This window comes from Schistocerca nitens, unplaced genomic scaffold (genome assembly GCF_023898315.1).
Source record: "Schistocerca nitens isolate TAMUIC-IGC-003100 unplaced genomic scaffold, iqSchNite1.1 HiC_scaffold_261, whole genome shotgun sequence".
NCBI classification, from domain to species: domain Eukaryota; kingdom Metazoa; phylum Arthropoda; class Insecta; order Orthoptera; family Acrididae; genus Schistocerca; species Schistocerca nitens.
The window spans coordinates 41,590-52,991 of NW_026045802.1; the positions used below are offsets into that span (position 1 = coordinate 41,590).

At 55.4% G+C, this 11,402-nt stretch overlaps 35 non-coding genes across 35 annotated transcripts; all 35 read right to left on the reverse strand.

Moving 5' to 3' along the window:
• Positions 1-168: 168 nt before the first annotated feature.
• Trnal-cag (transfer RNA leucine (anticodon CAG)) lies at positions 169-250 on the reverse strand. Its single transcript has one exon. It is a non-coding gene; the product is annotated as a tRNA-Leu (tRNA).
• An 80-nt stretch (positions 251-330) lies between these two features.
• Trnal-aag (transfer RNA leucine (anticodon AAG)) lies at positions 331-412 on the reverse strand. Its single transcript has one exon. It is a non-coding gene; the product is annotated as a tRNA-Leu (tRNA).
• Positions 413-704: 292 nt separating this feature from the next.
• Trnah-gug (transfer RNA histidin (anticodon GUG)) lies at positions 705-776 on the reverse strand. Its single transcript has one exon. It is a non-coding gene; the product is annotated as a tRNA-His (tRNA).
• A 342-nt stretch (positions 777-1,118) lies between these two features.
• Positions 1,119-1,190, reverse strand: Trnae-cuc (transfer RNA glutamic acid (anticodon CUC)). The gene has a single exon. It is a non-coding gene; the product is annotated as a tRNA-Glu (tRNA).
• Positions 1,191-1,464: 274 nt separating this feature from the next.
• On the reverse strand, positions 1,465-1,546 carry Trnal-cag (transfer RNA leucine (anticodon CAG)). The gene has a single exon. It is a non-coding gene; the product is annotated as a tRNA-Leu (tRNA).
• An 80-nt stretch (positions 1,547-1,626) lies between these two features.
• Trnal-aag (transfer RNA leucine (anticodon AAG)) lies at positions 1,627-1,708 on the reverse strand. Its single transcript has one exon. It is a non-coding gene; the product is annotated as a tRNA-Leu (tRNA).
• A 292-nt stretch (positions 1,709-2,000) lies between these two features.
• Positions 2,001-2,072, reverse strand: Trnah-gug (transfer RNA histidin (anticodon GUG)). The gene has a single exon. It is a non-coding gene; the product is annotated as a tRNA-His (tRNA).
• Positions 2,073-2,414: 342 nt separating this feature from the next.
• Trnae-cuc (transfer RNA glutamic acid (anticodon CUC)) lies at positions 2,415-2,486 on the reverse strand. The gene has a single exon. It is a non-coding gene; the product is annotated as a tRNA-Glu (tRNA).
• Positions 2,487-2,760: 274 nt separating this feature from the next.
• Positions 2,761-2,842, reverse strand: Trnal-cag (transfer RNA leucine (anticodon CAG)). Its single transcript has one exon. It is a non-coding gene; the product is annotated as a tRNA-Leu (tRNA).
• Positions 2,843-2,922: 80 nt separating this feature from the next.
• Positions 2,923-3,004, reverse strand: Trnal-aag (transfer RNA leucine (anticodon AAG)). The gene has a single exon. It is a non-coding gene; the product is annotated as a tRNA-Leu (tRNA).
• A 292-nt stretch (positions 3,005-3,296) lies between these two features.
• On the reverse strand, positions 3,297-3,368 carry Trnah-gug (transfer RNA histidin (anticodon GUG)). Its single transcript has one exon. It is a non-coding gene; the product is annotated as a tRNA-His (tRNA).
• Positions 3,369-3,710: 342 nt separating this feature from the next.
• On the reverse strand, positions 3,711-3,782 carry Trnae-cuc (transfer RNA glutamic acid (anticodon CUC)). Its single transcript has one exon. It is a non-coding gene; the product is annotated as a tRNA-Glu (tRNA).
• A 274-nt stretch (positions 3,783-4,056) lies between these two features.
• On the reverse strand, positions 4,057-4,138 carry Trnal-cag (transfer RNA leucine (anticodon CAG)). The gene has a single exon. It is a non-coding gene; the product is annotated as a tRNA-Leu (tRNA).
• Positions 4,139-4,218: 80 nt separating this feature from the next.
• On the reverse strand, positions 4,219-4,300 carry Trnal-aag (transfer RNA leucine (anticodon AAG)). The gene has a single exon. It is a non-coding gene; the product is annotated as a tRNA-Leu (tRNA).
• Positions 4,301-4,592: 292 nt separating this feature from the next.
• Trnah-gug (transfer RNA histidin (anticodon GUG)) lies at positions 4,593-4,664 on the reverse strand. Its single transcript has one exon. It is a non-coding gene; the product is annotated as a tRNA-His (tRNA).
• Positions 4,665-5,006: 342 nt separating this feature from the next.
• Trnae-cuc (transfer RNA glutamic acid (anticodon CUC)) lies at positions 5,007-5,078 on the reverse strand. Its single transcript has one exon. It is a non-coding gene; the product is annotated as a tRNA-Glu (tRNA).
• Positions 5,079-5,352: 274 nt separating this feature from the next.
• On the reverse strand, positions 5,353-5,434 carry Trnal-cag (transfer RNA leucine (anticodon CAG)). Its single transcript has one exon. It is a non-coding gene; the product is annotated as a tRNA-Leu (tRNA).
• An 80-nt stretch (positions 5,435-5,514) lies between these two features.
• Trnal-aag (transfer RNA leucine (anticodon AAG)) lies at positions 5,515-5,596 on the reverse strand. Its single transcript has one exon. It is a non-coding gene; the product is annotated as a tRNA-Leu (tRNA).
• A 292-nt stretch (positions 5,597-5,888) lies between these two features.
• Trnah-gug (transfer RNA histidin (anticodon GUG)) lies at positions 5,889-5,960 on the reverse strand. The gene has a single exon. It is a non-coding gene; the product is annotated as a tRNA-His (tRNA).
• A 342-nt stretch (positions 5,961-6,302) lies between these two features.
• Trnae-cuc (transfer RNA glutamic acid (anticodon CUC)) lies at positions 6,303-6,374 on the reverse strand. The gene has a single exon. It is a non-coding gene; the product is annotated as a tRNA-Glu (tRNA).
• A 274-nt stretch (positions 6,375-6,648) lies between these two features.
• Trnal-cag (transfer RNA leucine (anticodon CAG)) lies at positions 6,649-6,730 on the reverse strand. The gene has a single exon. It is a non-coding gene; the product is annotated as a tRNA-Leu (tRNA).
• An 80-nt stretch (positions 6,731-6,810) lies between these two features.
• Trnal-aag (transfer RNA leucine (anticodon AAG)) lies at positions 6,811-6,892 on the reverse strand. Its single transcript has one exon. It is a non-coding gene; the product is annotated as a tRNA-Leu (tRNA).
• A 292-nt stretch (positions 6,893-7,184) lies between these two features.
• On the reverse strand, positions 7,185-7,256 carry Trnah-gug (transfer RNA histidin (anticodon GUG)). The gene has a single exon. It is a non-coding gene; the product is annotated as a tRNA-His (tRNA).
• Positions 7,257-7,598: 342 nt separating this feature from the next.
• On the reverse strand, positions 7,599-7,670 carry Trnae-cuc (transfer RNA glutamic acid (anticodon CUC)). The gene has a single exon. It is a non-coding gene; the product is annotated as a tRNA-Glu (tRNA).
• A 274-nt stretch (positions 7,671-7,944) lies between these two features.
• Trnal-cag (transfer RNA leucine (anticodon CAG)) lies at positions 7,945-8,026 on the reverse strand. The gene has a single exon. It is a non-coding gene; the product is annotated as a tRNA-Leu (tRNA).
• Positions 8,027-8,106: 80 nt separating this feature from the next.
• Trnal-aag (transfer RNA leucine (anticodon AAG)) lies at positions 8,107-8,188 on the reverse strand. Its single transcript has one exon. It is a non-coding gene; the product is annotated as a tRNA-Leu (tRNA).
• Positions 8,189-8,480: 292 nt separating this feature from the next.
• Trnah-gug (transfer RNA histidin (anticodon GUG)) lies at positions 8,481-8,552 on the reverse strand. The gene has a single exon. It is a non-coding gene; the product is annotated as a tRNA-His (tRNA).
• A 342-nt stretch (positions 8,553-8,894) lies between these two features.
• Trnae-cuc (transfer RNA glutamic acid (anticodon CUC)) lies at positions 8,895-8,966 on the reverse strand. The gene has a single exon. It is a non-coding gene; the product is annotated as a tRNA-Glu (tRNA).
• Positions 8,967-9,240: 274 nt separating this feature from the next.
• Positions 9,241-9,322, reverse strand: Trnal-cag (transfer RNA leucine (anticodon CAG)). Its single transcript has one exon. It is a non-coding gene; the product is annotated as a tRNA-Leu (tRNA).
• An 80-nt stretch (positions 9,323-9,402) lies between these two features.
• On the reverse strand, positions 9,403-9,484 carry Trnal-aag (transfer RNA leucine (anticodon AAG)). Its single transcript has one exon. It is a non-coding gene; the product is annotated as a tRNA-Leu (tRNA).
• Positions 9,485-9,776: 292 nt separating this feature from the next.
• Positions 9,777-9,848, reverse strand: Trnah-gug (transfer RNA histidin (anticodon GUG)). Its single transcript has one exon. It is a non-coding gene; the product is annotated as a tRNA-His (tRNA).
• A 342-nt stretch (positions 9,849-10,190) lies between these two features.
• On the reverse strand, positions 10,191-10,262 carry Trnae-cuc (transfer RNA glutamic acid (anticodon CUC)). Its single transcript has one exon. It is a non-coding gene; the product is annotated as a tRNA-Glu (tRNA).
• A 274-nt stretch (positions 10,263-10,536) lies between these two features.
• Positions 10,537-10,618, reverse strand: Trnal-cag (transfer RNA leucine (anticodon CAG)). The gene has a single exon. It is a non-coding gene; the product is annotated as a tRNA-Leu (tRNA).
• Positions 10,619-10,698: 80 nt separating this feature from the next.
• Positions 10,699-10,780, reverse strand: Trnal-aag (transfer RNA leucine (anticodon AAG)). The gene has a single exon. It is a non-coding gene; the product is annotated as a tRNA-Leu (tRNA).
• A 292-nt stretch (positions 10,781-11,072) lies between these two features.
• Trnah-gug (transfer RNA histidin (anticodon GUG)) lies at positions 11,073-11,144 on the reverse strand. The gene has a single exon. It is a non-coding gene; the product is annotated as a tRNA-His (tRNA).
• Between the last annotated feature and the right edge of the window lie 258 nt (positions 11,145-11,402).

Genomic DNA, 11,402 nt, shown 5'->3' on the forward strand with positions numbered 1-11,402 from the left:
GTATCTCGTGGAGACGAACGCCAGCAATCATGAGACCAAACTGCGCCGGTGAATCCTGTTGTTACACCGCGCACTGTGCTACGACAGTTTAAGAGAGCGACGCTCACGCTTTGCTGCGCTATTTCCTTCGCGGGAAATCAGTGCTCCTGTTTTCGAGACAGAAAACGTTGGCAGCGGTGGGATTCGAACCCACGCCTCCGAAGAGACTGGTGCCTGAAACCAGCGCCTTAGACCGCTCGGCCACGCTACCTACGCGACGCGGCCGCCGCAGGAGCTGCGTTCTACCCCACGAGAACACAGCGCAATGGCACAAAAACGAGAAGTAAAAATTGGCAGCGGTGGGATTCGAACCCACGCCTCCGAAGAGACTGGTGCCTTAAACCAGCGCCTTAGACCGCTCGGCCACGCTACCTGCGCCAGCGTTCCCCGCGTCTCTAGAAAACAGTGCACGACACAGTTTCCTGTTGTGCTGCGACTCGCTGCTCATGCATCGCACCTCAAACAACTGCCCCTTTCGACTATAGATTTAACCTCTCAGGCAGCTACCCACGCCCTGGGGCGGCCGAATTTCTTGTTGCTGATAATGAAACGGTAGTGCAACCTGCGGCGTGCGGAACATGAGTGTAAAGTGATGAGAGCATTGTGATTTCAAACACTGGGTGACGATCATGATTGCAGCAACAGCAAGGCAAAACCTTCAAAATTGCCGTGACCAGGATTCGAACCTGGGTTTTTGCGGCCACAACGCAATGTCCTAACCACTAGACGATCACTGCCGCGGAGGCGCCCGGGGAAGCAGTTCTCGCGACTGCACCCGCCCGGTACACAGCAAAGCTCAGCCCACTGCGTCAGACGCGATCTCCATTATATGTATACGGGCAAACGAAACGTGCCTGCGCTGTTAGGACACTAACCAGAGTGGGTAGCTGCATTCATCTCCCTGGCAGTGTCTTGCAGTCCTCCAAGTCTGTTGACCACAGGTGGACAGGTGTCGCATCTCTCTCGCCGTCACTTGTGGCCGTCATTCATACTTAACGTGCTTTTCTGCAAGCGTCAGCGTAGCGTCAGTCGAGCAAAGTCGGGACAAGTCGCCTAAGAGGAGCAACAAAATGGTGGATTTCCGGTACCGGGAATCGAACCCGGGCCTCCTGGGTGAGAGCCAGGTATCCTAGCCACTAGACGACACCGGATAACGACACACGCACTCCTCCAACAAACACGGTGAGCGTCCACCCGCTACTTGACGACAACTGCAAAAATTAACGCTTCCACTTCGTAGAACGGCATGCTCTGGACGTATCTCGTGGAGACGAACGCCAGCAATCATGAGACCAAACTGCGCCGGTGAATCCTGTTGTTACACCGCGCACTGTGCTACGACAGTTTAAGAGAGCGACGCTCACGCTTTGCTGCGCTATTTCCTTCGCGGGAAATCAGTGCTCCTGTTTTCGAGACAGAAAACGTTGGCAGCGGTGGGATTCGAACCCACGCCTCCGAAGAGACTGGTGCCTGAAACCAGCGCCTTAGACCGCTCGGCCACGCTACCTACGCGACGCGGCCGCCGCAGGAGCTGCGTTCTACCCCACGAGAACACAGCGCAATGGCACAAAAACGAGAAGTAAAAATTGGCAGCGGTGGGATTCGAACCCACGCCTCCGAAGAGACTGGTGCCTTAAACCAGCGCCTTAGACCGCTCGGCCACGCTACCTGCGCCAGCGTTCCCCGCGTCTCTAGAAAACAGTGCACGACACAGTTTCCTGTTGTGCTGCGACTCGCTGCTCATGCATCGCACCTCAAACAACTGCCCCTTTCGACTATAGATTTAACCTCTCAGGCAGCTACCCACGCCCTGGGGCGGCCGAATTTCTTGTTGCTGATAATGAAACGGTAGTGCAACCTGCGGCGTGCGGAACATGAGTGTAAAGTGATGAGAGCATTGTGATTTCAAACACTGGGTGACGATCATGATTGCAGCAACAGCAAGGCAAAACCTTCAAAATTGCCGTGACCAGGATTCGAACCTGGGTTTTTGCGGCCACAACGCAATGTCCTAACCACTAGACGATCACTGCCGCGGAGGCGCCCGGGGAAGCAGTTCTCGCGACTGCACCCGCCCGGTACACAGCAAAGCTCAGCCCACTGCGTCAGACGCGATCTCCATTATATGTATACGGGCAAACGAAACGTGCCTGCGCTGTTAGGACACTAACCAGAGTGGTTAGCTGCATTCACCTCCCTGGCAGTGTCTTGCAGTCCTCCAAGTCTGTTGACCACAGGTGGACAGGTGTCGCATCTCTCTCGCCGTCACTTGTGGCCGTCATTCATACTTAACGTGCTTTTCTGCAAGCGTCAGCGTAGCGTCAGTCGAGCAAAGTCGGGACAAGTCGCCTAAGAGGAGCAACAAAATGGTGGATTTCCGGTACCGGGAATCGAACCCGGGCCTCCTGGGTGAGAGCCAGGTATCCTAGCCACTAGACGACACCGGATAACGACACACGCACTCCTCCAACAAACACGGTGAGCGTCCACCCGCTACTTGACGACAACTGCAAAAATTAACGCTTCCACTTCGTAGAACGGCATGCTCTGGACGTATCTCGTGGAGACGAACGCCAGCAATCATGAGACCAAACTGCGCCGGTGAATCCTGTTGTTACACCGCGCACTGTGCTACGACAGTTTAAGAGAGCGACGCTCACGCTTTGCTGCGCTATTTCCTTCGCGGGAAATCAGTGCTCCTGTTTTCGAGACAGAAAACGTTGGCAGCGGTGGGATTCGAACCCACGCCTCCGAAGAGACTGGTGCCTGAAACCAGCGCCTTAGACCGCTCGGCCACGCTACCTACGCGACGCGGCCGCCGCAGGAGCTGCGTTCTACCCCACGAGAACACAGCGCAATGGCACAAAAACGAGAAGTAAAAATTGGCAGCGGTGGGATTCGAACCCACGCCTCCGAAGAGACTGGTGCCTTAAACCAGCGCCTTAGACCGCTCGGCCACGCTACCTGCGCCAGCGTTCCCCGCGTCTCTAGAAAACAGTGCACGACACAGTTTCCTGTTGTGCTGCGACTCGCTGCTCATGCATCGCACCTCAAACAACTGCCCCTTTCGACTATAGATTTAACCTCTCAGGCAGCTACCCACGCCCTGGGGCGGCCGAATTTCTTGTTGCTGATAATGAAACGGTAGTGCAACCTGCGGCGTGCGGAACATGAGTGTAAAGTGATGAGAGCATTGTGATTTCAAACACTGGGTGACGATCATGATTGCAGCAACAGCAAGGCAAAACCTTCAAAATTGCCGTGACCAGGATTCGAACCTGGGTTTTTGCGGCCACAACGCAATGTCCTAACCACTAGACGATCACTGCCGCGGAGGCGCCCGGGGAAGCAGTTCTCGCGACTGCACCCGCCCGGTACACAGCAAAGCTCAGCCCACTGCGTCAGACGCGATCTCCATTATATGTATACGGGCAAACGAAACGTGCCTGCGCTGTTAGGACACTAACCAGAGTGGGTAGCTGCATTCATCTCCCTGGCAGTGTCTTGCAGTCCTCCAAGTCTGTTGACCACAGGTGGACAGGTGTCGCATCTCTCTCGCCGTCACTTGTGGCCGTCATTCATACTTAACGTGCTTTTCTGCAAGCGTCAGCGTAGCGTCAGTCGAGCAAAGTCGGGACAAGTCGCCTAAGAGGAGCAACAAAATGGTGGATTTCCGGTACCGGGAATCGAACCCGGGCCTCCTGGGTGAGAGCCAGGTATCCTAGCCACTAGACGACACCGGATAACGACACACGCACTCCTCCAACAAACACGGTGAGCGTCCACCCGCTACTTGACGACAACTGCAAAAATTAACGCTTCCACTTCGTAGAACGGCATGCTCTGGACGTATCTCGTGGAGACGAACGCCAGCAATCATGAGACCAAACTGCGCCGGTGAATCCTGTTGTTACACCGCGCACTGTGCTACGACAGTTTAAGAGAGCGACGCTCACGCTTTGCTGCGCTATTTCCTTCGCGGGAAATCAGTGCTCCTGTTTTCGAGACAGAAAACGTTGGCAGCGGTGGGATTCGAACCCACGCCTCCGAAGAGACTGGTGCCTGAAACCAGCGCCTTAGACCGCTCGGCCACGCTACCTACGCGACGCGGCCGCCGCAGGAGCTGCGTTCTACCCCACGAGAACACAGCGCAATGGCACAAAAACGAGAAGTAAAAATTGGCAGCGGTGGGATTCGAACCCACGCCTCCGAAGAGACTGGTGCCTTAAACCAGCGCCTTAGACCGCTCGGCCACGCTACCTGCGCCAGCGTTCCCCGCGTCTCTAGAAAACAGTGCACGACACAGTTTCCTGTTGTGCTGCGACTCGCTGCTCATGCATCGCACCTCAAACAACTGCCCCTTTCGACTATAGATTTAACCTCTCAGGCAGCTACCCACGCCCTGGGGCGGCCGAATTTCTTGTTGCTGATAATGAAACGGTAGTGCAACCTGCGGCGTGCGGAACATGAGTGTAAAGTGATGAGAGCATTGTGATTTCAAACACTGGGTGACGATCATGATTGCAGCAACAGCAAGGCAAAACCTTCAAAATTGCCGTGACCAGGATTCGAACCTGGGTTTTTGCGGCCACAACGCAATGTCCTAACCACTAGACGATCACTGCCGCGGAGGCGCCCGGGGAAGCAGTTCTCGCGACTGCACCCGCCCGGTACACAGCAAAGCTCAGCCCACTGCGTCAGACGCGATCTCCATTATATGTATACGGGCAAACGAAACGTGCCTGCGCTGTTAGGACACTAACCAGAGTGGTTAGCTGCATTCACCTCCCTGGCAGTGTCTTGCAGTCCTCCAAGTCTGTTGACCACAGGTGGACAGGTGTCGCATCTCTCTCGCCGTCACTTGTGGCCGTCATTCATACTTAACGTGCTTTTCTGCAAGCGTCAGCGTAGCGTCAGTCGAGCAAAGTCGGGACAAGTCGCCTAAGAGGAGCAACAAAATGGTGGATTTCCGGTACCGGGAATCGAACCCGGGCCTCCTGGGTGAGAGCCAGGTATCCTAGCCACTAGACGACACCGGATAACGACACACGCACTCCTCCAACAAACACGGTGAGCGTCCACCCGCTACTTGACGACAACTGCAAAAATTAACGCTTCCACTTCGTAGAACGGCATGCTCTGGACGTATCTCGTGGAGACGAACGCCAGCAATCATGAGACCAAACTGCGCCGGTGAATCCTGTTGTTACACCGCGCACTGTGCTACGACAGTTTAAGAGAGCGACGCTCACGCTTTGCTGCGCTATTTCCTTCGCGGGAAATCAGTGCTCCTGTTTTCGAGACAGAAAACGTTGGCAGCGGTGGGATTCGAACCCACGCCTCCGAAGAGACTGGTGCCTGAAACCAGCGCCTTAGACCGCTCGGCCACGCTACCTACGCGACGCGGCCGCCGCAGGAGCTGCGTTCTACCCCACGAGAACACAGCGCAATGGCACAAAAACGAGAAGTAAAAATTGGCAGCGGTGGGATTCGAACCCACGCCTCCGAAGAGACTGGTGCCTTAAACCAGCGCCTTAGACCGCTCGGCCACGCTACCTGCGCCAGCGTTCCCCGCGTCTCTAGAAAACAGTGCACGACACAGTTTCCTGTTGTGCTGCGACTCGCTGCTCATGCATCGCACCTCAAACAACTGCCCCTTTCGACTATAGATTTAACCTCTCAGGCAGCTACCCACGCCCTGGGGCGGCCGAATTTCTTGTTGCTGATAATGAAACGGTAGTGCAACCTGCGGCGTGCGGAACATGAGTGTAAAGTGATGAGAGCATTGTGATTTCAAACACTGGGTGACGATCATGATTGCAGCAACAGCAAGGCAAAACCTTCAAAATTGCCGTGACCAGGATTCGAACCTGGGTTTTTGCGGCCACAACGCAATGTCCTAACCACTAGACGATCACTGCCGCGGAGGCGCCCGGGGAAGCAGTTCTCGCGACTGCACCCGCCCGGTACACAGCAAAGCTCAGCCCACTGCGTCAGACGCGATCTCCATTATATGTATACGGGCAAACGAAACGTGCCTGCGCTGTTAGGACACTAACCAGAGTGGTTAGCTGCATTCACCTCCCTGGCAGTGTCTTGCAGTCCTCCAAGTCTGTTGACCACAGGTGGACAGGTGTCGCATCTCTCTCGCCGTCACTTGTGGCCGTCATTCATACTTAACGTGCTTTTCTGCAAGCGTCAGCGTAGCGTCAGTCGAGCAAAGTCGGGACAAGTCGCCTAAGAGGAGCAACAAAATGGTGGATTTCCGGTACCGGGAATCGAACCCGGGCCTCCTGGGTGAGAGCCAGGTATCCTAGCCACTAGACGACACCGGATAACGACACACGCACTCCTCCAACAAACACGGTGAGCGTCCACCCGCTACTTGACGACAACTGCAAAAATTAACGCTTCCACTTCGTAGAACGGCATGCTCTGGACGTATCTCGTGGAGACGAACGCCAGCAATCATGAGACCAAACTGCGCCGGTGAATCCTGTTGTTACACCGCGCACTGTGCTACGACAGTTTAAGAGAGCGACGCTCACGCTTTGCTGCGCTATTTCCTTCGCGGGAAATCAGTGCTCCTGTTTTCGAGACAGAAAACGTTGGCAGCGGTGGGATTCGAACCCACGCCTCCGAAGAGACTGGTGCCTGAAACCAGCGCCTTAGACCGCTCGGCCACGCTACCTACGCGACGCGGCCGCCGCAGGAGCTGCGTTCTACCCCACGAGAACACAGCGCAATGGCACAAAAACGAGAAGTAAAAATTGGCAGCGGTGGGATTCGAACCCACGCCTCCGAAGAGACTGGTGCCTTAAACCAGCGCCTTAGACCGCTCGGCCACGCTACCTGCGCCAGCGTTCCCCGCGTCTCTAGAAAACAGTGCACGACACAGTTTCCTGTTGTGCTGCGACTCGCTGCTCATGCATCGCACCTCAAACAACTGCCCCTTTCGACTATAGATTTAACCTCTCAGGCAGCTACCCACGCCCTGGGGCGGCCGAATTTCTTGTTGCTGATAATGAAACGGTAGTGCAACCTGCGGCGTGCGGAACATGAGTGTAAAGTGATGAGAGCATTGTGATTTCAAACACTGGGTGACGATCATGATTGCAGCAACAGCAAGGCAAAACCTTCAAAATTGCCGTGACCAGGATTCGAACCTGGGTTTTTGCGGCCACAACGCAATGTCCTAACCACTAGACGATCACTGCCGCGGAGGCGCCCGGGGAAGCAGTTCTCGCGACTGCACCCGCCCGGTACACAGCAAAGCTCAGCCCACTGCGTCAGACGCGATCTCCATTATATGTATACGGGCAAACGAAACGTGCCTGCGCTGTTAGGACACTAACCAGAGTGGGTAGCTGCATTCATCTCCCTGGCAGTGTCTTGCAGTCCTCCAAGTCTGTTGACCACAGGTGGACAGGTGTCGCATCTCTCTCGCCGTCACTTGTGGCCGTCATTCATACTTAACGTGCTTTTCTGCAAGCGTCAGCGTAGCGTCAGTCGAGCAAAGTCGGGACAAGTCGCCTAAGAGGAGCAACAAAATGGTGGATTTCCGGTACCGGGAATCGAACCCGGGCCTCCTGGGTGAGAGCCAGGTATCCTAGCCACTAGACGACACCGGATAACGACACACGCACTCCTCCAACAAACACGGTGAGCGTCCACCCGCTACTTGACGACAACTGCAAAAATTAACGCTTCCACTTCGTAGAACGGCATGCTCTGGACGTATCTCGTGGAGACGAACGCCAGCAATCATGAGACCAAACTGCGCCGGTGAATCCTGTTGTTACACCGCGCACTGTGCTACGACAGTTTAAGAGAGCGACGCTCACGCTTTGCTGCGCTATTTCCTTCGCGGGAAATCAGTGCTCCTGTTTTCGAGACAGAAAACGTTGGCAGCGGTGGGATTCGAACCCACGCCTCCGAAGAGACTGGTGCCTGAAACCAGCGCCTTAGACCGCTCGGCCACGCTACCTACGCGACGCGGCCGCCGCAGGAGCTGCGTTCTACCCCACGAGAACACAGCGCAATGGCACAAAAACGAGAAGTAAAAATTGGCAGCGGTGGGATTCGAACCCACGCCTCCGAAGAGACTGGTGCCTTAAACCAGCGCCTTAGACCGCTCGGCCACGCTACCTGCGCCAGCGTTCCCCGCGTCTCTAGAAAACAGTGCACGACACAGTTTCCTGTTGTGCTGCGACTCGCTGCTCATGCATCGCACCTCAAACAACTGCCCCTTTCGACTATAGATTTAACCTCTCAGGCAGCTACCCACGCCCTGGGGCGGCCGAATTTCTTGTTGCTGATAATGAAACGGTAGTGCAACCTGCGGCGTGCGGAACATGAGTGTAAAGTGATGAGAGCATTGTGATTTCAAACACTGGGTGACGATCATGATTGCAGCAACAGCAAGGCAAAACCTTCAAAATTGCCGTGACCAGGATTCGAACCTGGGTTTTTGCGGCCACAACGCAATGTCCTAACCACTAGACGATCACTGCCGCGGAGGCGCCCGGGGAAGCAGTTCTCGCGACTGCACCCGCCCGGTACACAGCAAAGCTCAGCCCACTGCGTCAGACGCGATCTCCATTATATGTATACGGGCAAACGAAACGTGCCTGCGCTGTTAGGACACTAACCAGAGTGGGTAGCTGCATTCATCTCCCTGGCAGTGTCTTGCAGTCCTCCAAGTCTGTTGACCACAGGTGGACAGGTGTCGCATCTCTCTCGCCGTCACTTGTGGCCGTCATTCATACTTAACGTGCTTTTCTGCAAGCGTCAGCGTAGCGTCAGTCGAGCAAAGTCGGGACAAGTCGCCTAAGAGGAGCAACAAAATGGTGGATTTCCGGTACCGGGAATCGAACCCGGGCCTCCTGGGTGAGAGCCAGGTATCCTAGCCACTAGACGACACCGGATAACGACACACGCACTCCTCCAACAAACACGGTGAGCGTCCACCCGCTACTTGACGACAACTGCAAAAATTAACGCTTCCACTTCGTAGAACGGCATGCTCTGGACGTATCTCGTGGAGACGAACGCCAGCAATCATGAGACCAAACTGCGCCGGTGAATCCTGTTGTTACACCGCGCACTGTGCTACGACAGTTTAAGAGAGCGACGCTCACGCTTTGCTGCGCTATTTCCTTCGCGGGAAATCAGTGCTCCTGTTTTCGAGACAGAAAACGTTGGCAGCGGTGGGATTCGAACCCACGCCTCCGAAGAGACTGGTGCCTGAAACCAGCGCCTTAGACCGCTCGGCCACGCTACCTACGCGACGCGGCCGCCGCAGGAGCTGCGTTCTACCCCACGAGAACACAGCGCAATGGCACAAAAACGAGAAGTAAAAATTGGCAGCGGTGGGATTCGAACCCACGCCTCCGAAGAGACTGGTGCCTTAAACCAGCGCCTTAGACCGCTCGGCCACGCTACCTGCGCCAGCGTTCCCCGCGTCTCTAGAAAACAGTGCACGACACAGTTTCCTGTTGTGCTGCGACTCGCTGCTCATGCATCGCACCTCAAACAACTGCCCCTTTCGACTATAGATTTAACCTCTCAGGCAGCTACCCACGCCCTGGGGCGGCCGAATTTCTTGTTGCTGATAATGAAACGGTAGTGCAACCTGCGGCGTGCGGAACATGAGTGTAAAGTGATGAGAGCATTGTGATTTCAAACACTGGGTGACGATCATGATTGCAGCAACAGCAAGGCAAAACCTTCAAAATTGCCGTGACCAGGATTCGAACCTGGGTTTTTGCGGCCACAACGCAATGTCCTAACCACTAGACGATCACTGCCGCGGAGGCGCCCGGGGAAGCAGTTCTCGCGACTGCACCCGCCCGGTACACAGCAAAGCTCAGCCCACTGCGTCAGACGCGATCTCCATTATATGTATACGGGCAAACGAAACGTGCCTGCGCTGTTAGGACACTAACCAGAGTGGTTAGCTGCATTCACCTCCCTGGCAGTGTCTTGCAGTCCTCCAAGTCTGTTGACCACAGGTGGACAGGTGTCGCATCTCTCTCGCCGTCACTTGTGGCCGTCATTCATACTTAACGTGCTTTTCTGCAAGCGTCAGCGTAGCGTCAGTCGAGCAAAGTCGGGACAAGTCGCCTAAGAGGAGCAACAAAATGGTGGATTTCCGGTACCGGGAATCGAACCCGGGCCTCCTGGGTGAGAGCCAGGTATCCTAGCCACTAGACGACACCGGATAACGACACACGCACTCCTCCAACAAACACGGTGAGCGTCCACCCGCTACTTGACGACAACTGCAAAAATTAACGCTTCCACTTCGTAGAACGGCATGCTCTGGACGTATCTCGTGGAGACGAACGCCAGCAATCATGAGACCAAACTGCGCCGGTGAATCCTGTTGTTACACCGCGCACTGTGCTACGACAGTTTAAGAGAGCGACGCTCACGCTTTGCTGCGCTATTTCCTTCGCGGGAAATCAGTGCTCCTGTTTTCGAGACAGAAAACGTTGGCAGCGGTGGGATTCGAACCCACGCCTCCGAAGAGACTGGTGCCTGAAACCAGCGCCTTAGACCGCTCGGCCACGCTACCCACGCGACGCGGCCGCCGCAGGAGCTGCGTTCTACCCCACGAGAACACAGCGCAATGGCACAAAAACGAGAAGTAAAAATTGGCAGCGGTGGGATTCGAACCCACGCCTCCGAAGAGACTGGTGCCTTAAACCAGCGCCTTAGACCGCTCGGCCACGCTACCTGCGCCAGCGTTCCCCGCGTCTCTAGAAAACAGTGCACGACACAGTTTCCTGTTGTGCTGCGACTCGCTGCTCATGCATCGCACCTCAAACAACTGCCCCTTTCGACTATATATTTAACCTCTCAGGCAGCTACCCACGCCCTGGGGCGGCCGAATTTCTTGTTGCTGATAATGAAATGGTAGTGCAACCTGCGGCGTGCGGAACATGAGTGTAAAGTGATGAGAGCATTGTGATTTCAAACACTGGGTGACGATCATGATTGCAGCAACAGCAAGGCAAAACCTTCAAAATTGCCGTGACCAGGATTCGAACCTGGGTTTTTGCGGCCACAACGCAATGTCCTAACCACTAGACGATCACGGCCGCGGAGGCGCCCGGGGAAGCAGTTCTCGCGACTGCACCCGCCCGGTACACAGCAAAGCTCAGCCCACTGCGTCAGACGCGATCTCCATTATATGTATACGGGCAAACGAAACGTGCCTGCGCTGTTAGGACACTAACCAGAGTGGGTAGCTGCATTCATCTCCCTGGCAGTGTCTTGCAGTCCTCCAAGTCTGTTGACCACAGGTGGACAGGTGTCGCATCTCTCTCGCCGTCACTTGTGGCCGTCATTCATACTTA